Raw genomic sequence first — 27,500 nt, forward strand, 5'->3', positions numbered from 1 at the left:
AACCTATTAAGGCGTTTTACCAAAAGACGTTCAAAAGCTTTAGATAATATGGGAGTTATGGAAATTGGTCTGTAATCATTTTTCATTTGGGCTAGAGCTACCACAAACACATTTACATAGTGGAGTAACATTACCAATTTTCCAACAACTGCTAAAAGCTCCTCTTATTGCTAGCTTTCGCAAAATACAGATAACTTTGGAGCTAAAAATCTGCAGTCTTTATAAAAAAACAAAGGAAAAATACCATTTGGGTCTACACCTCCATAAGCATCAAGCTCCATCAACAGAGCCCATCAACAGAGCTATAATTTCACGAGATCGAAAAGCTAAACTAGTTAGTTTAGCCTCAGGAAAACAGGAATGAAGAAATTCGAGTTTCTCAATACTCGGCTTAATGTCAAACACATCAGCAAAAGTGGTTACGTTTTCCTTTGGACAGTGGGTGACAGTTATCTGGTTGAAGTAAAGGAGGAACTGTTGCATCCACACCAAAGAGTGCAGATTTAAGGATTTTCCACCACATATGTTCCTGGGTTGTACCAGAAATGGTTTCTTTTATGGTTAAATTGTATTCCTTTTCAGCTGAAGCATAAACTTTCTGAGCAAAAGCACTAATTTGAGTATCGTTATTCCAGGTCAAATCTTGTCTGTTACCCTTCCAAAGATGATAGGCCTCCTGCTTCTCCAAATAAGCATGTCTACAAATATATATATATATACATATGTGTATATATATATATATATATATATATATATATATGTATGTGTGTGTGTGTGTGCATACATACATACATATATACGTACATACGTACATACATACATACTGAATATAAATGCACGTATACACCAAAAACACTAAAAAGGCTCAGAAACAATATATATATATATATATATATATATATATATATATATATATATATATATATATATATATATATATATACACACACACACACACACACACACACACACACACATATATATATATATATATATATATATATATATATATATATATATATATATATATATATATATATATATATATATATATATATAATATTACTGTCCTTGGTGTTATTTACGAGACTATGTGACAATAGTTTCACGCAAAGTAGATTTGCTAGTTCCTAACTAGGATATTATACCACAGGTTCCCCTGATGGAATGAACACCACTAAGACGAGGAAAATGAGTAACATCTGGTTCTTTTTAAAGGAGACACTGCAGTTCAGTCAAATGACCTTAAAACATTAACTAAAATAATGATGCGATTCTATACGACGACCTTATAAAATTATTTGATAATAAACATCCTTACTTTGGTTTAATAAACGTGAAATCGGTTCCACCAACCACAAGGTTCCACTTCAGGAGGACATATGGGTTCCATCACCCACAAGGTTCCACATAGGAAAGACATATCAGTTCCACCACACAAAAGGTTCCAAATAGGAAAACATATCGGTTCCACGGGCTGCTGTTGTAATAACCGGTTCTACAGTTAGCCCAGAGAGATCCAACACCGGAAACGCCTCACAAAAGCACTCATTTCCGGAAAGCCGCTGTAGGCTTAATTGAAGTCTTCGGATTTTGAGCTTAACAGAAAGTAATCCAGATGCTCTCTCTCTCTCTCTCTCTCTCTCTCTCTCTCTCTCTCTCTCTCTCTCTCTCTCTCTCAGCAAGGCTTAGTGCTTAGCGTATACAATAAAGCTAATTGTAGGGCCACTTAAATCTGAAAAAAGTAATATAAGAGTACATTTGAAGAGAGAAGGGCAAACCAACTTTCGATTTCTGTGATCAATTCAAGGTCGTACTTAAAAAAACTGAGTTTACATTAGGTTACCTACCACACTGGCCCTTAAACTCTACTACATCAAAATGCAGCATTACAAACTGTAGGAAAAAGGAAAGTCAAAAAGGAAAAGAATTCTTTAAAAAAATTAAATAGAATTTCAATTTCAACTGTCTGAAGAAAGACAATAGAAATGACCATACATGTAAGATTTAAATCTTATTAATAAATTAACATTAAATTATGCACATATGCATTAAAATAAAAATTATATAAAAACTATAAAAAAAAACTTGCAAATCTGGAGTAAGTGATCTTCATATCAACACAAAACTCGTTTAAACAAAAGCTTCATCTATTCCTAATTTAAATTGAAAAAATATAAAAGCAAACAATTAAAACTTGCAACCAGGAGTAAACGACCTTCATATCAGCACAAAATTTATCAAACAAAAACGTCATCTACTTTTAAATTGAATTTAAAAAATATAAGAAATAAATAATGTAAAATAAATGCCAACATTTTCCGAAACAATCGCTCGTAAATAAGATCGCAACGTCAGATATAACTACTTTTGATCCCAAAGCGATTATTAAGAAAAACCAGCTCAATGGGAATTCATATGTGGTATATGTAACTCCAATCCAACCCGCGGTAAGGGTTCAACTTACCGGGGCCAAACAATTTTGTCAGCTATCAAAGTTTTGTTCTTCGTTGCTGTCGGCTGGAATTCGTACCGAAAGTCGACTGTCAAAAAAATATTTTCCAAATTTCAAATAAAATAAATACATACATATACCAAGGCACTTCCCCCAATTTTGGGGGGTAGCCGACATCAACAAATGAAACAAAACAAAAAGGGGACCTCTATTCTCTACGTTCCTCCCAGCCCGACAAGGGACTCAACCGAGTTCAGCTGGTACTGCTAGGGTGCCACAGCCCACCCTCCCCCGTTTATCCACCACAGATGAAGCTTCATAATGCTGAATCCCCTACTACTGCTACCTCCGCGGTCATCTAAGGTCATCAAATGAAATAAAGCCATGGATATGATAGCCTGCCTCAACCAAATTATCAGGAATGATAGAAGTTATTTCTATTTAATGAAACCCAATAGAAATGAGCTGGAAAATATTGTATTATCAATAATCTATTATGTGGTATTGATCTTCAACATTGGCTGACTCAAGTACATCACCAACAAATGCACCCATTCTAGTCCACGGCAGGACAAAGGCCTCAGACACGTTCTTAGTCATGTCAGGGGTTTGACCATTTTTATCATTACGTTGGCCATTGCGGATTGGTGATGGTGAAGTTTCCGTCAGATCACTCACAGCAAACCAACCTAGCATGGTGGCCCAGACTAGTACATCTTTGCTGATTACGGCCATACACAAAACCACGTTAGGGTATCTTCCGACCTATGCATTCATAAGGTCTCTTATCAAAAATGCTAAGTGTCATTCTTGATTGCAAATATTTACTCCTAATTAACGCATCCTACTATCGTTTCCAGAGGCCGTGTAATAGTGTTTTTGGGCTCAAGCCATGACGTCCTAATGGAAGGTTCCTTTAGTAGCTTCCGAAGGGTATATATGACTACAGTGATATTCCCAGAGAATCAAACCAAAGGTTTCACAGAATTATAACTTCTGGCGCGAGTACCTTTAAGATTACTCTCAAGGGTATCGTATATCATCAGGGGACGTATTCTTGACACGCCACATGGCCATCTCCACCCCGAATAGCCTTTACGCCTTGAGGGGTTAATACGTGGCAGAATAGAAGGGTAACCGCAACAAAGATTACCCTGGTTCCCCAACTACAATCGTATCACAACCGCGCCAACTCCCTCTGGCGGTCATTCCTTTATCTGTAGCGACTCGCTACGGTGGTGTTCCCTGTCGATCTGACATTTTCGATAGATTTCTGGGAATCTTTATGCTTCTACGGCTTCTTTCTCCATCCAGAAAGTTGAGTATTGATTCTTTACAATATGTAATTTAGTTCCAGCCTCACAATGAATTGTGTATTTATTGTGAGCGGATCTTCGCCGATCGCCGGTGTCGCCATGGCGCTGTCGTTCTTTGTACATGCGCTATTTAGTTAGCAGAACAACATTCTGGTGTAAATAGCTTAATCATTATTATGAAAGCTATTTAGGCATTATATATTGTAAAGATATCTATAAGCATACTTTTCCCTTTTCCGTGGCGATCGTATATGTCAGAGTTTTGGTGATTTAGGTAACCGAAATCTCGTCTTGTCTGGGTAACATAACCTAGACAACATATACTTTCGTCATTTCCCCGATTACCCTTGTGTATTGGTTATCATTCCTGGAGATCGATATCTCCTGGAATTATATTAACCGTTATTAATCTCACTAGAGATTTATGGGTAATCTCTCTTCCCTCTGAGAGTAGCCTTAGGCTACAACTCTCTGCGTCGGCCTTGAATTTCGAATTCAGGCATGACTAGCCTAGAGTTTTCTGTCTCATCCCTTAACGGCCGACGGCAAGTTTTGGGATTCGATCAGAACCTCAGAGTATTTAGTCTTTGTCGGCAGTCGGTCGGCGGGGTGATTGCATTCCCCTGCCGGCGAAACTGCCGGCATAGGAGGCTAGCCCTCCCTAGACTACACCTGAAGTGGTCGAATGTTGCCGCCACCTTCTCCCTGTGGTCTAGTAGACTAGTCCTATGCTCGCCGACCCTAGGCTATAGAGTCGTATACTCTTGTGGCCTAGGATGGCGCCGGCATTGGAACTCTGTTTCTCCCTTGTTGAGAGGAACGGCATGAGCTGCCGTCCCCTTAACTGTATTAGCACCTCCTAAGCTGGAGAATAAATTATTCTCCTGCCGCTTGTGGTCGTGCCGGTACTGAAACAGAGTTTCTTCAAGGTGTGTAGATCCGGCAACATTGCCGGTCCCTCCTATACCTCATACAGGACCCTTTCTCCTCCCCTCTCTGTTCTTTTACGATGGCCGAGCCATTGTCTTTCCTGTGCTGGAGTCCTGCAACCTTACCATTGCCGGTGGGTTGCCGGAGCCGCCCAGACCCACCCTCCTCAGCCATCAGCTGTCGGCAACTGCTGACTGCCGGCGACTGCTGACTGCCGGCAGCCATGACGGCTGTCGGCGAATGCCGGCTTCCAGCGGCTTTGGCGGCTGTAGATGGGAGGTCCCTTTTGTCACCAAGGTTCTCCAGTTCTCCCTTGAACTGCTAGCCACAGTTTCTGTTGTCGGCGTATTGTTCTGGCCGGCAGTAGATCGGCACAGATAGATACTGACTCAGTAGGTAGCATGCCAACTGTACTCGTGCTGCCGGAGGCTGGCCTATAGCAGTAAGCCGGCAATAGTACTGTGGCTAAATGGAAGTGAACCTTCTTTTCGGAGAAAGGCAGTAAAATTAGACTTTTACATCTTTTATTACTGTATACAAATACAGTAATAGATAGCCTTCACTCCATACTTTCTCTTCTAGCTTGCTAGATGATCCGGCAATAGCTAGCTAATCCGGCAATATGCCGGCTGAACTACAGTATATGTCTATACAGGTAATCAGTATAATTGCAGTATAGAATATACGGCAGATGAATAACTATCGTATATGTTATGCTAGTAGTTATTTCCAATATATCTTGGGTATCCCTGCCCAGATATTTGCTGAACCCAATTCTATATTGATGGAATAATATTTCATCAAAATTCTGATTTGAAATCAGTTTCCATTTACCCTGCAATACTGAATTTCGCAAAGGGCTGGTGGTGTGACACCTCTAACCCCTATAGGGGAGAGCCCTTATCCCTGAGTTTCCCTGATCAGGAAACTCCCTGATTTAATATTTTAAGGGAGGTCACAGCAAATAGTTTGGTTGGGATGCATAAGTATATGTCTCTTATTTTCTGCCGGCTGAACTACAGTATAGGTCTATACAGGTAGTCAGTATATTTGCGGTATAGTAAATACGGCAGATGGATAACTAACGTATAGATTATACTGGTAGTTATTTCCAATATATATTGGGTGTCCCTGTCTAGATATTTGCTGAACCCAATTCTATATTAATGGAATATTTCATCAATATTCTGATTTGAAATCAGTTTCTATTTACCCTGCAATATTAAATTTTGTAAAGGGCCGGTAGTGTGACGCCTCTAACCCCTAAAGGGGAGAGCCCTTATCCCTGAGTTTCCCTGTTCAGGAAACTTCCTGATTTAATATTGTAAGGGAGGTTACAGCAAATAGATGAGTTGGGATACACAAATATATGTCTTTTAATTTCTAATCAACATATCTTGGATGCGAGCTTCTGCTGTTACCACTCCTATTTCGAAAGAATGACATTCCTTCGATACTCTGATTGTGTATCAATCCTCCTTACCTCACAGCGTTAAGCATAGAAGGGGACAGTGCATGTACACTTCCTTACACATAGGTGTTCATACCCCTTTTCTTCAGGGAATTCCCCGGTTGGAGGAATTTCCTTATCTTAAGGCTGAGGAGAAGTAACAGCATTGGCTCACAGGGGATACACGGGTATGTGTCTCCCACTATCTCTTTTAGCTTTCTGTCCTAAGCTATTTTGTCAAAAGACGATTTTGCAAATTGTTTATCGATGCGATAATCAATTGAATACTCATTTCTGTTCTCCCTTCCTTACAGGAGGGACACCAGATGATGCATTGCAGTCTTCTGCAATTATAAAGAGGAGTATTTTCACGGACATAATATATGCAGGTTCACCCCCCCCCCAGCAATATTATTTCCCAAATCCCCAACCTACAAGACGGCAGTCTACAGCTGTCGAACTGTGGTTGGTTTCGTTTCGAAAGTTATCTCATAAATGCGGTTCAGTTGTGAACTCGTAAAAATGTGAAAACTCTACGGGAATTGGACTAAAAATTTCACTTTCTCATTACTAAAACTGCCGATTTAGCGTTCGTTTTAAAGGTTTTTAAGGTCTAAACCCCCCCAACCCTGCCTCTCAAGATGAGGTTGCAGACAGTAACGGCATTGGTGAGTCTGAGTGGGACTCAAACCCCCAACTGACAAACACCGGGCAGACACTCCACAATCAAGCCACACCTGGTAGTGAAATCAACGACAGTAATCATTGTTTCACTGTCACATCTGACTCCGCCGCCAAGAGCCGGCAGTGCGTGCCCTTGGTCACCACCCAGTCAATAGCTGAGTTGGTATACCTTCAATCGACAGCCCGCTGATTACTAGCGGTCTACCGACAGCCCGAGGAGTCGCCTCTGGTTCAGAGATCCGCTGACTATGCGTATAGTTTTCACCACTACCCAGTCACATTGAATACTGGCTAGGATGGTGCGACGTCTGTCAGCGACCCGCTGACAGCCGACAAGTCACTGATATGTCGAAGACCTGCTAGCCATATCGGTACTGAAGTACTGTGCCAGTTAACTTACCCCCAAGCACTAGCCTTGACAGTAACATGCCAGTTGTATAGGGGTATACAATACCCTGTACACCTGCAGTTTAGGACCATATCGCAGACAGAAATCTTTGGTACATAACCATACAATAGAATGGTTTTCCAGTACGTTGTGCTTCTAAGCACAACCCTTTGCTGAGACCTACCCGATTTGGGGATCCACTTCCCCCCCCACTTTTTTCCTTACGCTGATTCTTCATCAGCCTCTTGATTCTCATTATTAATTCCCCGGATATAGGGCGCTACTCTATCCTTATGGACTAGAATCTTCCATCGTCCCCTTCTTGAAAGGGGATGCCCTAGATTCCCTAGAATCAATGATTAGGAAGACCGCAGCAGTTGGCTGGAAGGATTTACACGTCTGTGTCTCTCCTCTTTTCCAGCGTACTTATCCTAAGCTTTATACAATAGAAAGGAATCTTCTATTACAGTGAAACACTGAAAAGCTGATATAGGCAAACAGTCAGGTATGGCCTGAAAGGAGAACGGAAGGGTTTCTTAGTTCTCCTAAGGATGTTAAACAGCATCCCACAGTTACAATGACCGTTGTTCCACAGACGGTCAGATATGTACACCTTCGGATGATGCGAAGCAAACAGACGCTTCTGGTAGGAGGGAAGTTCCTCCTGGATCGCCGGACCTTCGATCCCTGGAGTCCAAGGTCTGACCAAGATGAGACTAGAATGGAAATGGACATACCTCCACCATCCTTTCCTCAACTCTTCTTATATTCAAATCCCCCCTAGAAGAGTACACCTTACAGCTCTAGAGCATACTAGCGGTAGAGTCCATCGATTTCCAATGAAGGCGGTTTAGTGTTCACATGAAAGACTCAAGAAAACTCTGAGTCATTCTGGACTTGGCGCCACTAAACAAGTTCCAATAGAACAGCAAGTTCAGAATGTTAATCCTTCTGAACATAAGGACCCTATTCAGTAAGGGGTGTTGACAATCTAGCCAGCCCTGGAAGATGTCTATCAGCAACTTCCAGTCAGTCACCCCCTCCCCTCCTACCTAGGATCCAAGTTACAAAAGATAACATATATTCTGGACGAGATTCTCGTCGGACTAGTTTCAGTCCTAGGATCTTTACGGAATTAGCAGACACAGTCAAGCAAAACCAAGCCTAGAAAGAGTTCAGGCAACGATGGCCCTGGACGACAGGCTGGGGTGGGCAGCACCCGAAATGACTGTCTATGAGCATCCATGGAGATGATCCGGCCCCGGAACATCGAGGATGCAAATAACTTCAAGAAATCTCGATTCTCTCCAGCTCAGGGGCTTCAATGTTTTAAAAAATCATTGAAACCTGTAGTCACCATAACGCCCCTTTTTCCCCTGGGGATGTAAAAGGAGATCGCAAGGTCTGTCAAGAGACTATTGTAGTCAGTCAGGATTCCATGACGCTAACAGGGAGGAGTTTCAAACTCTCTCCAGTTTACGATGACGACAGACCCAGTGCTACGTGCACAACTATAAGATGCGCTAAGAGGCATCAAACGCATCAAACGCTCGAAGAGATCTAATACGACCAATGATGGTCATTCCCTCTTCGCTTACCCTACAATGACCAAAGGCCACGGACCCGTAGGCCATTTTAGCCCTGTAATGGGTGGATAAACTCTCTCCACACAGATCGGACCTCCTCAGGTTGATCTGGGGCATCGAAGCGATAATGAGGCGTCGAAACTGTCGAGGATAAGGGACGTCTCATTTCATTAGGGAATGCTAGCCATCCCTTCCTTAAGGGAATGGCGCCTATCAGCAGCTCGTTTATATATGATCCGCAAGGTGACAGCGGATGCTCTTCTCGGGTTCAACCCAATAGAGTTGGAATGGTACATGGACACAGACCCATTCCCTCCCAGAGGGGGACAAGTCCCCGAGCTGCAGATCGTTCTCTTCATCATGAGCGTTATCAAGATACTATCTCGTTATTTAGTCCCATACGAGGACCCTCTAATGGAGGTAACAGACATCATGTCTCTACATTAGAAGTGATGGACTTAGAATTCCTGTTCAGCCCATCAAATTTCCTCCGGAAGGCCCTCTACATGCTGAGACCCTTCCAGGGAAGAGGGGCTGTGTTGGCTCCCAGAAAGCCAAAGAACATCCCGTTCCCTGTAATGAAGGAACTGAGGCTGAGGCTAGTCCTAGTTATGCAAATAGGATTATCCAGAAGGTTCAGAAGTTTTCTGCCTTCGATTTATCACAGTACACCTGATCCCTTCATTTTATGAATTCCTTGCCCTTAACGGTTAGGAAAAAGACTGGGATCTTAAAGGCAAAATAGAATTCCTAGAAGAATACAAGTCTAGTAAACGAGAAGACAATACGAGTCTTCTTGGGGGAAAGTAGATTGTTTTGTAAAGCAAAAGGGCCCGAAAACAATCTCATGATCTTCTGCCTGTCCTTCTCTGTCCACCCCTATATTCAGGGTCTGGCAGCCGACAGCACGTTGGCCTTTGAGGAAGGAGGCAGTGTATCCTTGGATACTATGAGAACGCTAGTTCTTCGGCCTTGTCTCCATATAAACCCTTGAGTAAGCACCAAGGGTATGGCCGACTTTGCGAGAGAGGTCACTTGATGGGATCTTTGGATCCATGGACCATTATCTCTGTGCAAGTCAGCCCCGACTAGACCTCTTCTATATGCCCTTTAAATGGATCTAACGATTAAAATCTTTAATAAATTTCCGATAATATGTGCAGGCTTAGGCCCGCAACGCCACTAAAGCCCATCTCATGGTCTTTGGACAAGGTCCTACATTATGCCTCACCTGTGAACAATGAGGATTGTTCCGTCAAGCATCTAACCTAAAAGGTTATTTTTTCGGTTCGCTATAGCCTCTGGGACTAGAGTTAGTGAAATAGTGGCCCTATCCGGAGATGAGGGCCACATTAAGTGGGAGAACTGCATCTCTTTTGGGATCTAACCTTTCTCATTAAAGACGTCCTACCTACTAAGAGGTGGGGCTCCTGGAGAATCTGCCCTATGAAGGAAGATGTCTCTCTAGGTCTGCTAGAGCGTCTAAGGTCTATCTTCATAGAACTTCAGACTTCAGGAGGAACAGCTCTTTACAGGAGAAAACTTTGGATCAAACTATCCCTACAACTGAGGGCGAAGCTCACCTACCTTTTTCGCGGAGCAGATCCTGACAGTACTCCTGCAGATAAAAGATCTGAGGAAAGTTGCTTCATCACTGAACCTTTCAGTGTGTGGACTTCAGACTCTTCGTTCACCTACTGATCGGAGGTTGTCCAATGCGTCTTACAGACACTATACTAAGCAAATCTATGGATTGAAGCATTATGTGGTGGCGGCAGGTGCTATTTGGACCCTGTCGTCTAGCTCTGCAATGAACATTAAATTGATTGGGACTATCAATTAAAAGGAGAAGGGGTCAGCAATTTTCGTGTGACCTCCCTTTGAATAAGTGTTGCCAAGGTAACACTAAATCTGTTCAGAATCTCAGGTGTGAAATTACACGTATACCACTAGTGCCGTGTGTACATAGTACACAGTGTTGTTAGACTATTTCATGTACGGAAATTATAAAGAAAAGTCTTGTTAAAAGAGCTTTTCTTCAGTTTGAGAGTGGCACTCATCATTTTCCCCTTTCAAAAAGGGGAACATTAATTTCTGTGTATGTCTCTCGTATAATTTCCTTATCATGCTACATTCATTTAGCATGTAGTCATTTATTAGGAATAAATGTCTATTAAAATGCAGTTGCGTCCTAATTCGCCCAACAATTGCATGTTTAAAATACCAGAGTTCCTTAACTTACTCATGTAAGTATTTCTGATATCATTGTATGCTTACAATCAATGGATGAGGACACTGATATTGGTTCTGCAATATATACAATCCTTGAGACCGTTTGTATTCTCAATGTATACTTATGTTTGTTCATACAATATATGCTACCTTGAGGCCCTTTTCTAACGTCTAAAAATGACTCTTTCCCTGCAGGGGGCAGGAAGCACTAACATTGTTATGCTTAGTGATGATGACGGATAACGGTAACGTCATTTGTCTCAATTGGCCCTTTTGGCCGTAGAAATATTGTCCCAAGGTTAAGGCACTGACATAAACCCACAGATACATTAATTCTCTGGTATGCTTCCATCAGGACGTCATGGCTTGAGCCCAAAAAACGGATTTTGAGCGAAGCGAAAAATCTATTTTTGGGTGAGATGGCCATGACGTCCTAATGGACCCACCCTTCTTTTCTATGAAAAGATCTTCACGGTTTCCCCCCCTGATCTACTGTATCTGTAGCACCTTGCTCAACGCTACAAGGAATGACCGCCAGAGGAAGTTGGCGCGGTTGTGATACGATTGTAGTTGGGGAACCAGGGTAATCTTTGTTGCGGTTACCCTTCTATTCTGCCACGTATTCCCCCTCGAGGCGTAAAGACTATTCGGGGTGGAGATGGCCATGTGGCGTGTCAAGAATACGTCCCCTGATGATATACGAGAGTAATCTTAAAGGTACTCACGCCAGAAGTTATAATTCTGTGAAACCTTTGGTTTGATTCTCTGGGAATATCACTGTAGTCATATATACCCTTCGGAAGCTACTAAAGGAACCTTCCATTAGGACGTCATGGCCATCTCACCCTAAAATAGATTTTTCCCAAATATCTAACAAACCGGCTTATGAATTTCCATGAAACTACAGCAATGAATGTTTCAAACATTGGCCAAATTTTTGGTGGTACAATGAATTGACAGATATGCTTAATTAACCCGTTTACTCTTAGAAAAAAGAGGAACTTCTTCCCTTCCTTCAGAGCGTTTCGAAAAAGTGTTACTTAATCACGTAACTGTGACGCAGAGGTTCCCCCAACCCTCCTTGGTGTTTACACCTATGGCTATCCTAGTACTCCCCCCCCCCTTCCTTCTTGCCTTCTTTCCTTTATTCCCATTGTTATTAGGCTACCAAGTAAATCCTTGTTAGGAAAGACTGTGTACTGCACATATAAAATGAGCTGGAAGAGCAATAAAATGTTTTATGGTGGTAGATAATGATTAGATGGTTAACACAAATTATCAAACATAATAGAAGAGGTTTAAAACAGGGGTGTGGAATTGCACTGAGAGATATTCTACTCGGACTCCTACAAATTTTAGGTTTGCGACTAAAAAATAAAATAAAATGAAAAAATAAAATAAAAACATTAGTAGAAATAGAAAACAATTTTTTCCTTGAGAGTGATGATGAGTAAAATGTGTAAGTGTCCATTTCTTGTTTTTTTTTTCATCCCTCATAAATCTATGGTTTCCAGCAATTGGTGATAACATTGTTTTGGAAAAGTAAAGCTAATGAATACTTTGATACGAGTATATCAGCTTGGCATGTAGACAATGTCAATGGATTTCTCCAAGTAAGGTTGATTGGTTCATTAATTGAAGTCTGGTATAATTCCAGTGACAAAGTCGCAATGATATTTGTCACATACCTTTTAAGTAACAAAAATAGGTACTGGTACTTATAACGTAAATAAATATATAAAACTATAGGTTGAAATATAGTAAATCTTATATATGTATGAACACACACACACACACACACACACACACACACATATATATATATATATATATATATATATATATATATATATATGATTTCAAAATCTATCAAATGGCCGATGTCAATGCCCTTATATGAAACATCTTTTAGAAGTCTACCTTCTAAGGAATTCAAGCTACTCTCTCTGGTGAAATTGATATGATAAATTATATCAAACAATGCTCTCTGTCATTTTCTTCCTAGCAATTGATGTATCGAGTAACCTGTGTTGTATGGAAGAATGAGTCCTACGGCTTAACCTAAAGAAAACTATATTTCTATTGCTTTACCAACACTCGCTTGAAGTGCGAAGTGTAGGGTTAGCATGGCTTCTTTCGTCTCCTGTCATAAGTCTCATTCTTGATCTTCAATGTAAGTGAGTGGGTAAGATATAAAACGTTGGTCTTGTGTTTAGGTAAAGTCTAAAGTCACGAATCACATTACCAGGTATGCTGAACTTTTACTGACAAAGAATTTCGTATTGCTTGGGGTAGATCATATGACAATTATCTATGGAGTTAAACAGGCGTTTAACAATTCGGGGGATGGGAGGTACAGGGGAAGAAACGTTATAACAACGTCACTGAGGGACGTCATCACTTTTGCGATGTGTGGGTGGCTAAGACTGGCTTTAGCCTCATTTTCTTAAGTAAAAAAGTTAATGAAACGTAATTGGCAATGCACAGTATTTCCCAAAATTAGGCCATTGTATGAAGCGCTCCCTGCTTTGATATCATGGAAATCCATCAGTTATTTTAGGAGTTATTTAAAAAAAAAAAAAAAACACTATTACACGGCCTCTGGAAACGATAGTAGTCTTAATATATTTTATGTTTCTTTATCATTTCCCTATTTCTATATTTCCTGCCCTCATTACGCTGCTTTTCCACATAAGGTTGTAGCTTGGCTAGTAATTATAATAAAAATAAAATTCATAATGAGATATGTGGACGCAAACCCTATAACGTATCCTTATAAATTCTTATTTTGGCTCATAAAATGATATGAACGTGGGCCTAACATTTACAATAAATAATCTTAATCTCTCATGTCGAAATCTATACAGATTTCTCTCTCTCTCTCTCTCTCTCTCTCTCTCTCTCTCTCTCTCTCTCTCTCTCTCTCTCTCTCTCTCTCTCTCAATTAAGTGTCACGCACACACAATTCATATAAGAAGCTGTCCATTTATCTGTCTTTTCAATGGAAATATATTGCGCTTGATTGACAAAACTATGGCTAGTTTTGAGTAATAATAATAATAATAATAACAATGATAATAATAATAATAATAATAATGATAATAATGATGATAATATAATAATAATAATGGTGTCGGAGAAAACTTCCTTGAAGCCATTCGAGCAAACGGTTCATATTATTCCAGCCATGATATCAATCCTTTCTGAAAGTTAACTAAAAGCTATCATAAATTCTCTTCGATGACAAAACATAGTTTAAAAAGGCGAAGTAGCTAATTAAAAAACAAAGTAGCTAATTAAAAAAATGTACCTATCGAGTCTAAACAACGAGAGACCATTCCTTTCGATAACAGGCAGTGTCTTTGAGGTGAACTGGTTAAGTATGTAACTAACAAGAGAAAAGAGAAGGAAATGATATCTAGGCACTTCTAACTAATAGCATACGGTATCTCGTACCTTAACTATTGGGTGCAAATAACATTGTTATTTTCACCTCTGGGTGTAAATGCCACTTTACACCCAGTAGTATCAAAGTTAGGAATTCAAGTAATCTTTCTCCCGTATGAGGTAAATGCCCTAATTATTGACCATACAAGTGTAAAGGTAATCTGTGTACACCTGTTACTAGCTTAATACACGTGCCAAGTCGTAGTCCCTTTTTCGCTCCTTACTTTGCATCTGTATCGCACACGCTTTATCCATTCCCCAAACCAAGGAGTACTAAACACCTGTATAAGTAATATTCGATAAAAAAGATTTTCATGGTGCACTTAGAAATATGAATAAGTTAATATACAATATTCTGTTTTATGTATATCTAACTTTTCTCTAAGGTAAAAATTTATTTCCTCAAAATATAAAAGAACATGATGAAAAAAAAAATCTGAATGAAATATAAAATACAAGGCATAAACTATATAAAAAAATTTACCATCATGTAAACTCACGCAAAACTTATATAATTTTTACCATTAACCGTTTAACAAAAAAATTTACATCTATGTTTAACTTGGAAACATACAGTAGCATTTATCTTATTACGATTGCTCTCAATGCCATGATATTTTACAATGTTACAATCCTATCATTACACCTGTCACCTAGAATCATCGAAATAACTTTTCAACTCATTTTCCTTTGGGGATACATTTATAACTGGACCATAAATTCACACATAACTATACAGTATACAATGAAACACCAGTCTGTAGTGATTTCTTGTGTTTATCATACTTTACACAAGATATAAATATCATTACTATAACAGAAAATCGTGTCCAGTATTCTTTGCAACTAAGCTGGAAAAATTTCGAAATAAAATCAGTATTACTTAATCAGTTTTTACTTGATCACGCCAGAAAATAAAGCTACTGGCCACTGTAACTCCAGACCACTTATGTTTATATATACTATATATATGCAGTATATATAAACACACACGCATATATATATATATATATATATATATATATATACTCAAACACAGTAATTGTGACAATATATTAGACTTACCTTAAGGTCAAAGTCTGAGCCCTCTCACTCGGACACGCGATCGTCCCAATTCATCTTGATATCCAACTGGAAAAGAAAGAAAGAGGGTAAATATCAAGGAGTCTACATACAGAAATATGTAAACATGTAAGCATACACAAACACACACACGCATATATATATATATATATATATATATATATATATAAATATATATATATATATATATATATATATATATATAGATAGATAGATAGATAGATAGATATATAGAGGCCTATCAACTTTGGAAGGGTAACAGATCAGATTTGACCTGGAACAACTATACTCAGCTTCGAGCTTTTGCTCAGAGAGTTTATGCCTCAACTGAAAAGGAGTACAATTTAACCATAAAAGAAACACTTTCTGGTACAACTCAGGAACATAAATGGTGGTCTACCCTTAAATCTGCACTCTTTGGTGTAGATGCAACAGTTCCTCCTTTACTTAAACCAGATGGCTCAGTCACTCACTGTCCAAAGGAAAAGGCAACGCTTTTGGCTGATGTTTTTGACAGTAAACAGAGTAATGAAAAACTTGAACTTCCTCATTCCTGTTTTCCTGAGGCTAAACTAACTAGTTTAGCTTTTCGATCTCGTGAGATTAAAGCTCTGTTGATGGACCTTGATGCTTATGGAGGTGTAGACCCAAATGGTATTTTTCCTTTGTTTTTTATAAAGACAGCAGATTTCTTAGCTCCAAAGTTATCTGTTATTTTGCGCAAGTTAGCAAGAAGAGGAGCTTTTAGCACTAGTTGGAGAATTGGTAATGTTACTCCTCTATGTAAATGTGTTTGTGGTAGCTCAAGTCCCACTGATTACCGCCCAATTTCCATAACTCCCATATTATCTAAAGTTTTTGAACGTCTTCTGGCAAAACGTCTTAATAGGTTTGCTGAAGGTAATCATCTACTCCCTAGTTTGCAATTTGGTTTTCGTAAAGGCCTTGGAGCATGTGATGCCCTTCTTACAATCTCCAATGCTGTACAGAAATCCCTTGATTGTGGTCGGGAAGTTCGTATGATTGGCCTTGATTTTAGTGCTGCCTTTGACCGTGTTAATCATGAGGCCCTTGTTTTCAAACTGAAACAGTTGGGAGTGGGTGGGTCGTTTCTTAGCATTATTATTGATTTTTTAAGTAATAGATCTCAAAGAGTTGTTGTTGATGGGCACCATAGTGATTATAGGAATGTGATATCTGGTGTTCCACAGGGTAGTGTTCTTGGCCCATTACTTTTCATACTATATACACATGACATGTGGTTTGGCCTAGAAAACAAGCTTGTTGCATATGCAGATGATGCTACTCTCTTTGCATCAATTCCATCCCCTGAATGTAGATCTAGGGTTGGTGAATCCCTTAATAGAGATTTAGCTAGAATTAGTGCATGGTGCAAATTTTGGGGTATGAAGTTGAATCCTAACAAAACTCAAAGTATGATTGTAAGTAGGTCAAGGACGGTGGTTCCTCAACATCCGGATCTCAGTATTGATAATGTTTCTTTAAATATGTATGACTCTTTCAAAATTTTAGGTGTGATTCTCGACAGTAAATTTACTTTTGAGAAACATATAAGGTCTGTGTCTTCTTCAATTTCACAAAAAATAGGCTTATTGAGAAAGTCTTTCAAGATTTTCGGTGATCAATCTATTCTGAAGAAGTGTTTTAATTCTTTCATTCTACCTAGTTTTGAGTATTGTTCTCCTGTCTGGTCTTCAGCTGCTGATTCTCATCTTAATTTGTTGGACAAAAACTTACGGTCTATTAAATTTCTTATTCCTGATCTAGATATTAATCTCTGGCACCGTCGTTCAATTAGTTCATTATGTATGTTGCATAAGATTTTTCACAACTCTGACCATCCTTTACATTCAGATCTCCCTGGACAATTCTATCCTGTTCGTAATACTAGGCAGGCAGTTAATTCTAATAGCCAGGCCTTCTCCATCACGAGGCTCAATACTACGCAGTACTCTAGAAGTTTTATTCCAGCTGTGACCAAGTTGTGGAATGATCTTCCTAATCGGCTGGTTGAATCAGTAGAACTTCAAAAGTTCAAAGTTGGAGCAAATGCTTTTTTGTTGACCAGGCAGACATAGTCTTTTTATAGTTTATTTATGACATATTTGTTTTTGATGTTGTTGATAGTTTATTATATGACATGTCTGTTTTGACGTTGTTTCTTATTTTAGAATGATTTATTGTTAATTTGTTCTCTTCATTTATTTATTTCCTTATTTCCTTTCCTCACTGAGCTATTTTTCCCTGTTGGAGCCCCTGGGCTTATAGCATCTTGCTTTTCCAACTAGGGTTGTAGCTTGGATAGTAATAATAATAATAATAATAATAATAGATATAGATATATGTATGTATGTATAATCTCTCCACAACCACTTTCCATCAAACAGAACTTCTCAACTTTCCTTCTTAATTCATAAGAAGTTTACAATTCCTATTATCACCAATTCAAAGGTATTTTATCCTATTCATCATATAAAAATTTTCAATTCCTTTCATTTTCAACAAATTAGAGGCGTTATCAATTCCTATTTACTATAAACAATTCCTGATCAATTTTCAATTCCTTTCACTATCACATTTAAAACGATTTATCAATTCCTATTTTCATATAAATTCCTAATCAGTTTTCAATTCCTTTTATTATCACTAATTAAAAAGCAAAGCATTATCAGTTCCTATTTATTATATGCAATTCCTAATCAGTTTTCAACGCTTTTTATTATCACCAATGAGAAGGCGTTATCAATTCCTATTTGTTATATACATTCCAAATCATTTTTAAATTTTATTCTCTATCATAATAACTCAAACTTCTATGCCTATTAAGTCCCAAATACCTAAATGAAATCATAAAAAATCTTTTTGAGTATTTACTGCAACATAAAATAGAACTTACAATTTCCAATAACAACTCCCAAACCATAATCCCCTTAATAATGACATCAAGAAGTCTACTTTCCCCTTTCCCTCGTCTGAGGGTTTCATCTCAAGGTAAACAGAATTTTATTGTATATAGATAATAAAGGATTGATAAGAAAACTCTGGGGGTTTTAAAGTGAGTTGTATTTTTCTTCGGTATGTTAGTAAAATAATTATATAGATACTAACAATAATAGTGATTAATATCATTATTACTACTATCATTATCAAACCTCATGAAGATAAGGGCGATGATGGAAATAATAGTGGGAATAGGTGATTATTATTATTATTATTATTATTATTATTATTATTATTATTATTATCATCATTATTATTATCATTATTATTATTAGATAAGCTACAACCCTAGTCGGAAAAGCAAGATGCTATAAGCCAAAGGGCTCCAACAGGGTATATAGTCTGTGAGGAAAGGAAATAAGGAAATAAATAAACTAAAAGAGAAGTAATGAAGAATTAAAATAAAATAGTCTAAGAACAGTAACATTAAAATAGATCTTTCATATAAAAATGATAAAAACTTCAAAAGACCAGCAGATATAACACCACATGCACTCACTGCACAGCCCCTACAATGGTTAAAACGATTTCAGAAGGTTCAAATTAGTGGCAGTTTTTTCCTCAGACAGTTTCTGCAACACTTCCAGGAGGCTAAAATCACTGGCTACTGCAATTACTCTTCTTTTTGATGTGCGTTCCTTCTTCTTATCGTCCTTTCCAGATCTGAATGTGTGTCCTTAAAGATGTGAGAGAGAGCTTTTAGGGGCTTCTTGTGTATGTAGATTCCATAATCCTTGCTTCGAGGTTTTTTATTTTACTGCCAGATTATGAGATGATTCCACAATCTGCTCACAGCTGGAATAAGACTTCTGGAATACACAAGACTTAGAAATAACTGCACTCGGTTACTGGTCTCCTATGGAGAGATTCAAGGTCACGCGAGGTCATAGGCGTTTCTCGTGGACAGTGTAGGTAGTGCTAGGTTATGACTGTGTCTCATTGAGGTTACGATTATGTCTCTTCTTGGTTACGATTATGTCTCATTGAAATCATGTTTTGATGTTTTTCTCCTAAGACATATTAAGACATATTCAAGGTCACACCAATTATAGTTTACAGGTTACAATATATAAGTTATTGTTAATGTCATATGGTAGGAATCTGTTTATATCGTTCTTTCATAGTGTTATCACTTGGAACTCATCTTCTGTACGTCCCCAGTTCAAGCTCAGCTCTGGTTATGATGGATTTCAGTGGAAAATTGAGTTTCTTACTAAATAACATCTGTTTTCTTTCTATGGCTGCAAAAGTTCCATTAGAGGAAGATAAATAAGATAAAATATTGTGCCTAAGTGTACCCAGAAGCAAGGTTTATTTTGATAATGATATTGCCAGTATCAATACCAACAACAACAACAATAATAATAATAATAATAATATTAATAATAATAATAATAACAACAACAAGAGCAACAATCTTGAGATTAATAATAATAATAATAATAATAATAATAATAATAATAATAACAACAGCAAGAACAACAATCTTAAGATCAATAATAATAATAATAATAATAATAATAATAATGACAACAACAATCTTAAGATTATTATTATTAATAATAATAATAATAATAATAATAATAATAATAATAATAATAATAATAATAATAATACAGACATTTAGATATTGACAAATAAAGAGAAGTAAAGAAAATGAAATGATAAAGAGGGGTTAAACAGTATCCGTCTTATTGAAAGGTGTTTTATAAGTTAAAACCTATGTCTATTCCAGCCCCAAAGACTTGAAAAGAATTAACAAAGATAGATGACTCATGTCTGCTGAGAGAGAGAGAGAGAGAGAGAGAGAGAGAGAGAGAGAGAGAGAGAGAGAGAGAGAGATTCTGCTGGCCTTTCTTTGCCTTATCATTCTTAAGATCATAAAATTATCATGAATACATAAATAATATATTTCTTAATGTTTACTGCTTCTTTAATGCCCATTAATTCAAAACATTTGAAGGATAAATTTAAGGTCAAGTCTAAAATATCTAATTTGATTTTCTTATTTAGACATTTAAACAATTTATTTCTACTCCTAATATTACTTTAAAGCGTAATTTCTAAAAAAAATACTTACCTTTTAAATTAACTAAATATATTATAGACACTGAAATCTTTGTAAACTTATTTCAAGAACTATGACCCCATATTACAAAGTTAAGAAGTCTAAAATACCAAATTTGGTTTTCTTACTAATATATTTAATTAATTTACTTCTTGTCTAAATATTACATCATAACCTAATTCCTAATTTTTTAATTTTCAATTACCTAAGTAAATTATAGATACTACAAACATTGCAAATTTATTTCAAGAACTATGTCTTCATATTACAAAAATAGTCTCAAAACATGCCTTAATACTAATTACAAAATTAAATACTATCAAAACTCTTTATAATAACTATTACAAAATTAAAGTCTCGACCCATGTCTTCATAATAATTAACAAATGAAAGTCTAAAAATTGTCTTTATAATAGCTATTACAAAATTAAAGTTTCAAAACATGTCTTCATAATGATTAAAAAATCAAAAAGTCTAAAAACTCTCTTCATAATAACTATTACAAAATTAAAGTCTCAAAACTGTCTTTACAATAACTTGTAAAATTAAAGTCTCAAAACTGTCTTTATAATAACTTTTACAAAATTAAAGTCTCAAAACTGTCTTCGTAATAACTATTACAAAATCAAAGTCTCAAAACTGTCTTTATAGTAATTATTATAAAATTAGTCTCAAAACTGTCTTTATAATAACTTTTACAAAATTAGTCTCAAAACTGTGTTTATAATAACTTTTACAAAATCAAGGTCTCAAAGCTCTTTACAAAAACTATTAGAAAATTAAAGTCTCAAAACTCTTTACAATAACTATTATAAAATTGAAGTCTCAAAACTGTCTTTATAATGACTATTTCAAAACAAGTTTCAAAACTGTCTTTATAATAACTTTTACAAAATTAGTCTCAAAACTGTCTTTGTAATAATTATTACTTAATTAAAGTCTCAAAACTCTTTACAATAACTATTACAAAATTAAAGTATCAAAACTGTCTTTATAATGACTATTACAAAATAAGTTTCAAAACTATCTTTATAATAACTATTACAAAAATAAAGTCTCAAAACTCTTTTCACAATAACTTTCATAAATTCATAGTCTCAAAATATGTCTTCATAATAATTACAAAATTAAAGTCTCAAACTGTATTTATAGTACTGTAGCTATTACAAAATAAAAGCCTCTATATTCTCTCCATAATAACTATTACTAAATTAAAGATTCTCAAAACATGTCTTCTTAATAATTACAAAATTAGTCTCAAATTCTTTTCATAATAATTATTAAAAAATTAAGTCTCAAAACATGTCTTCATAATAATTACAAAATCAAAACGTCTCAAAACTCTCTTCATAATAACTATTCCAAATAAAGATTCTCAAAAAATGTCTTCATTAAAGATTCTCAAAATTAGTCTCAAAACTGTCTTTATATTAGATATTACAAAATTACTCTCAAAACTATTTTCATAATATTTATTAGAAAAAAAGTCTCAAAACTATGCCAGTAGATGTTAATGAATGTTAAGAGTATGATTCTATTAGAAACGGCGAAAATTCTGATATTTCTAGAATTTCAATTTTCTTTCAAATTAATGACAATAATTAATTATATGATTATATATTGCTTTGAAATTTATAAAATATTCTTTTGATATTAACAAGGTATATATGCCCTAATTAAAATCTTAACTTTACTCTTTTATTTCACAAGAAATAAAATATAAAACTATTTTTCTTAATATAAAGGTTAAATCATGATTTTTTCTAAAAATATTAAATCTTGTTTTTCACAATTAAGATATTTGCTGTCTATGATTTAAAATTCTAGCATTCCACTAGAAATAAAATGTAATGAAACAATTTTCCTTAATTTATAAATTACTTAAGAAAGAAAAAAAATAAATCTTGGTTTCTCAAACAAGAAACAGATTTTTGTGTAAAATTTAGTTTATCGAAAGTTATCATCCTCATTGTTCTAATATATTTCTTTGAAACTAATAGCATACAACTTCCATTTCTAAAACATTCATCACTTGGTTCTTCGTCAACTAAATCTAAACCCCTGATTAATTACGTAAGAAGCTTACCTCTAGCTGTAATATAATGAAAACTTACTTTCCATTAGAAGCTAAGGTACTTGGATATAAATCACCAAATCAAATTTTCTAACTTGGATTTAATACAGATTCAATTAATCAGAAATTAAATGTTATGAAATAATTTTTTTGTTCAAACTTTGACCTAATGATTTTTTTCTGGAAACATTTTCAATTAATTTCACATATAATTGTTTCTACTGAACAAATAAAGAGGTCACCTCAAGAATTTGCAATTTGAAATAGAAATTTCTAAGGCATTATTTTTCGAATTTTAATTCGCCTTCATCTATAATAATAATAATAATAATAATAATAATAATAATAATAATAATAATAATCATAATAATAATAAGTTTATAATTATAACTTCAAACCAAACCTTTTCAATTCTCCTCTGTAAACAAAAATAATAATAATTTATCATTATAACTTCATAAAAAGTCTTTTTAGTCCTCTTTCTTCTATAATAATAATAATAATAATAATAATAATAATAACAATAATAATAATAATAATTATAATAATAATAATAATAATAATAATAATTTATATTATAACTTCATATCAAGTCTTTTTTTAGTCATCTTTCTTCTATGATAATAATATTATTATCAATAATAATAATAATAATAATAATAATAATAACAATTTATTATTATAACTTCATATAAAGTCTTTTTAGTCTTCTTTCTTCTGGCACCGTCGTTCAATTAGTTAATTATGCATTTTGCATAAGATTTTTATAATTCTGACCATCCTTTAAATTCAGATCTTCCTGGACATTTCCATCCTGTTCGTAATACTAGGTATGCAATTAATTCTAATGATCAGGCCTTCTCCACCATGAGGCTCAATACTACTCAGTACTCTAGAAGTTTTATTCCAAGTTGTGGAATGATCTTCCTAATCGGGTAGTTGAATCAGTAGAATTTCACATGTTAAAACTCGCAGCCAATGTTTTTATGTTGAACAGTCTTGCATAAGTCCTTTTATAGTTTATAAATCAAATATCTGTTTTAATGTTAATGTTTTTAAAATATTTTATTCTAACTTTCATTACTTATTATATCGTTTATTTATTTCCTTATTTCCTTTCCTCACTTAGCTATTTTTCCCTGTTAGAGCCCTTGGGCTTATAGCATCTTGCTTTTCCAACTAGGGTTGAAGCTTAGCTAGTAATAATAATAATAATAATAATAATAATAATAATAATAATAATAATAATAATAATAAAAGTACTAACCACACATTCGAGTCAATTAACTCCAAAGCAAAAGGAATCACTCCTAATCCCACCACAAGAACAATTAAAACATTAGCCTTTCTCATCTACGTTGATTACCTACTACCAGACACGCGATTCCTCGTAGGAGGAGCTTCTACGAAATGAAGACCTCTTATCTAAGAGACACGTGATACCGAATCACTTGTTAAGCGAAAGTCCATAGCGGGAAACGCTAACAGAACCCCACGAACCGCTTAATATCTCCTTGTCGGTATCAGTACAGCTGGCTTCTGTAATTCCGGTACACTTTACGGGAATTTAAGACGTCCCACGGTTGTATATTGTAGCAGGCAATATAGATTTGTGAACAAAGCCCTCAGAAGAATATTGGAAGTTAAATGGCAGGACAGAATTAGAAATGAAACTATAAGAGAGATTACCTGAGTGCCATACGTGGATGAGATCATGCGGAGGAGTAGATGGAGATGATTTGGCCATGCTCTTCGCACTTTCCAAGAGGGTTTAGTTCACCAAAATTTACACTTGGCTCCACAAGGCACTAGAAGAGTTGGAAGACCCAGGTCTACATGCCTGAGGACTATGAAGCGTTAAGTAAGAGATGATGAATGGAGAAATTTTGAATTAAAAGCTCAAGATAGTGACGACTGGGGAAATCTAAGGCCATTAGCGTCATTAGGGGTAGGAGATGATGATGATGATGATGATGAATGCTATTTTTAGCTAATGAGAAACTTTCTGTAATGCCATAATTATGTAGAAAAAAGTTGCTGAACTTGTAAACATATATTCAAAATAATTTTTATTAGTCTTACAAAGTGCTGTACAGAAAAGTATTTTTATTTATTTACCAACACTTCGTAAAATTGATAATGATTCTTTTGATCATGAGTTTCCTTTTTGCTAAACACCACTTTACCTGCTACAATGTACAGATGTCAGATGTCTCCCTAGCTACCCCTGAAATGTATCGCAATCAATGAAGCAACTGTATCTGATAAGTACATTGTCGCGATATTTCCGATGGATTTTTTTTGTTTGGAAATGTTGAGGTTATCCATTTTAATGGTCATTCATAAAGAAGGGCAATTCTAAAATGTTTCATCCATTCATTTCTGATTGACAGATGAGTCAATAGCTGGTAGGTTGACCAGGGGACCAGTCATCATCATGGCAAATGAAGGTTAATAATTATCAAATGCGCTTAGGATCTTACGTTTTTAATTATCATAATTATCATTTTTCCTTTAACTATAAAATCATCATTCAACAATGATAATTACTACAAAATAATTCAACTACAAAACAATTAGCTAAAAAAATTTATTTGTGTTCATTAGTTAGATTTATTATTCTATTGGTAACAAATAAAAATGACCAAACAACAATCATCGACGTAATTAGTTTTTGCCCCAGTTGAACTTCAACGAAATTCATTTGAATTCAGTAATATCTTTTTCGGAGCAATTTATCATCCAAATTTAATCGAATCCATAGATATAAATAAATCATTACTTGACATTCCGTCACATACAAAGTAATATATTTGTATTATTACATTACCAATGCTTGTTTTCTCCATAAGGCATTCATTCACATTCACGTTCAGTGAGCAGAGTAAGATCATTCCCGTGTATTTTCTCAAATGTCCCAAAAACTGGATATCTAGAGTCTCTAATAGGTTCTCACAGTCAGTTACTATTTTCATCACAATTATTACCAATATCATGATATTTCCAAAATATATGTGAAGTTGAATATGAAGGAGGATCTGGCACAAAATATGGTAAACAAATAATAAATACAGATTTGATAGTACACTCCACAATAAAAATAAGGAAAGTCTTGAAATTGGAAATAAAAAATAAGACAGTAAATAAAATTATAAATAAGACACTTCCGGAAAGTAAATAAGGCGGCAGGACTTAGAAAGCGAATGCAAATAAACAAACACATTCAATAAGAACATACATACATATACCAAGGCACTTCCCCCAATTTTGGGGGGTAGCCGACATCAACAAATGAAACAAAACAAAAAGGGGACCTCTACTCTCTACTTTCCTCCCAGCCTGACATTCATTCCTATTTCTAGCATGCTCTCTTGCCTCTCTCACATCTATCCTCCTATCACCCAGAGCTTTCTTCACTCCATCCATCCACCCAAACCTTGGCCTTCCTCTTGTACTTCTCCCATCAACTCTTGCATTCATCACCTTCTTTAGCAGGCAGCCTTTTTCCATTCTCTCAACATGGCCAAACCACCTCAACACATTCATATCCACTCTAGCTGCTAACTCATTTCTTACACCTGTTCTTACCCTCACCACTTCGTTCCTAACTCTATGTACTCGAGATGCACCAGCCATACTCCTTAGACACTTCATCTCAAACACATTCAATTTCTCTCTCCATCACTTTCATTCCCCACAACTCCGATCCATACATCACATTTGGTACAATCACTTTCTCATATAGAACTCTCTTTACAATCATGCCCAACCCTCAATTTTTTACTACTCCCTTAACTGCCCCCAACACTTTGCAACCTTCATTCACTCTCTGACGTACATCTGCTTCCACTCCACCATTTGCTGCAACAACAGACCCCAAGTACTTAAACTGATCCACCTCCTCAAGTAACTCTCCATTCAACATGACATTCAACCTTGCACCACCTTCCCTTCTCGTACATCTCATAACCTTACTCTTACCCAACCTCCTTCTCTCCTCACCCTTCCAAATTCTGTCACTAGTCGATCAAGCTTCTCTTCTGTGTCTGCAACCAGTACAGTATCATCCGCAAACAACAATTGATTTACCTCCCATTCATGGTCATTCTCGTCTACCAGTTTTAATCCTCGTCCAAGCACTCGAGCATTCACCTCTCACACCACTCCATCAACATACAACCACGGCGACATCACACATCCCTGTCTCAGCCCTACTCTCACCGGAAACCAATCACTCACTTCATTTCCTATTCTAACACATGCTTTACTACCTTTGTGGAAACTTTTCACTGCTTGCAACAACCTTCCACCAACTCCATATAACCTCATCACATTCCACATTGCTTCCCTATCAACTCTATCATACGCTTTCTCCAGATCCATAAACGCAACATACACCTCCTTACTTTTTGCTAAATATTTCTCGCATATCTGCATGACTAAAAAGCTGATTCATAAAACCCCTACCTCTTCTAAAACCACCCTGTACTTCTAAGATTGTATTCTCTGTTTTATCCTTAATCCTATTAATCATTACTTTACCATACACTTTTCCAACTACACTCAACAAGCTAATACCTCTTGAATTACAACACTCATGCACATCTCCCTTACCCTTATATAGTGGTACAATACACACACAAACCCAATCTACAGGTACCATTGACAACACAAAACACGCATCAAACAATCTCACCAACCATTCAAGTACAGTCACACCCCCTTTCTTTAACATCTCAGTTTTCACACCATCCATACCAGGTGCT

Source organism: Palaemon carinicauda, chromosome 19 (assembly GCF_036898095.1).
Source record: "Palaemon carinicauda isolate YSFRI2023 chromosome 19, ASM3689809v2, whole genome shotgun sequence".
NCBI lineage: Eukaryota > Metazoa > Arthropoda > Malacostraca > Decapoda > Palaemonidae > Palaemon > Palaemon carinicauda.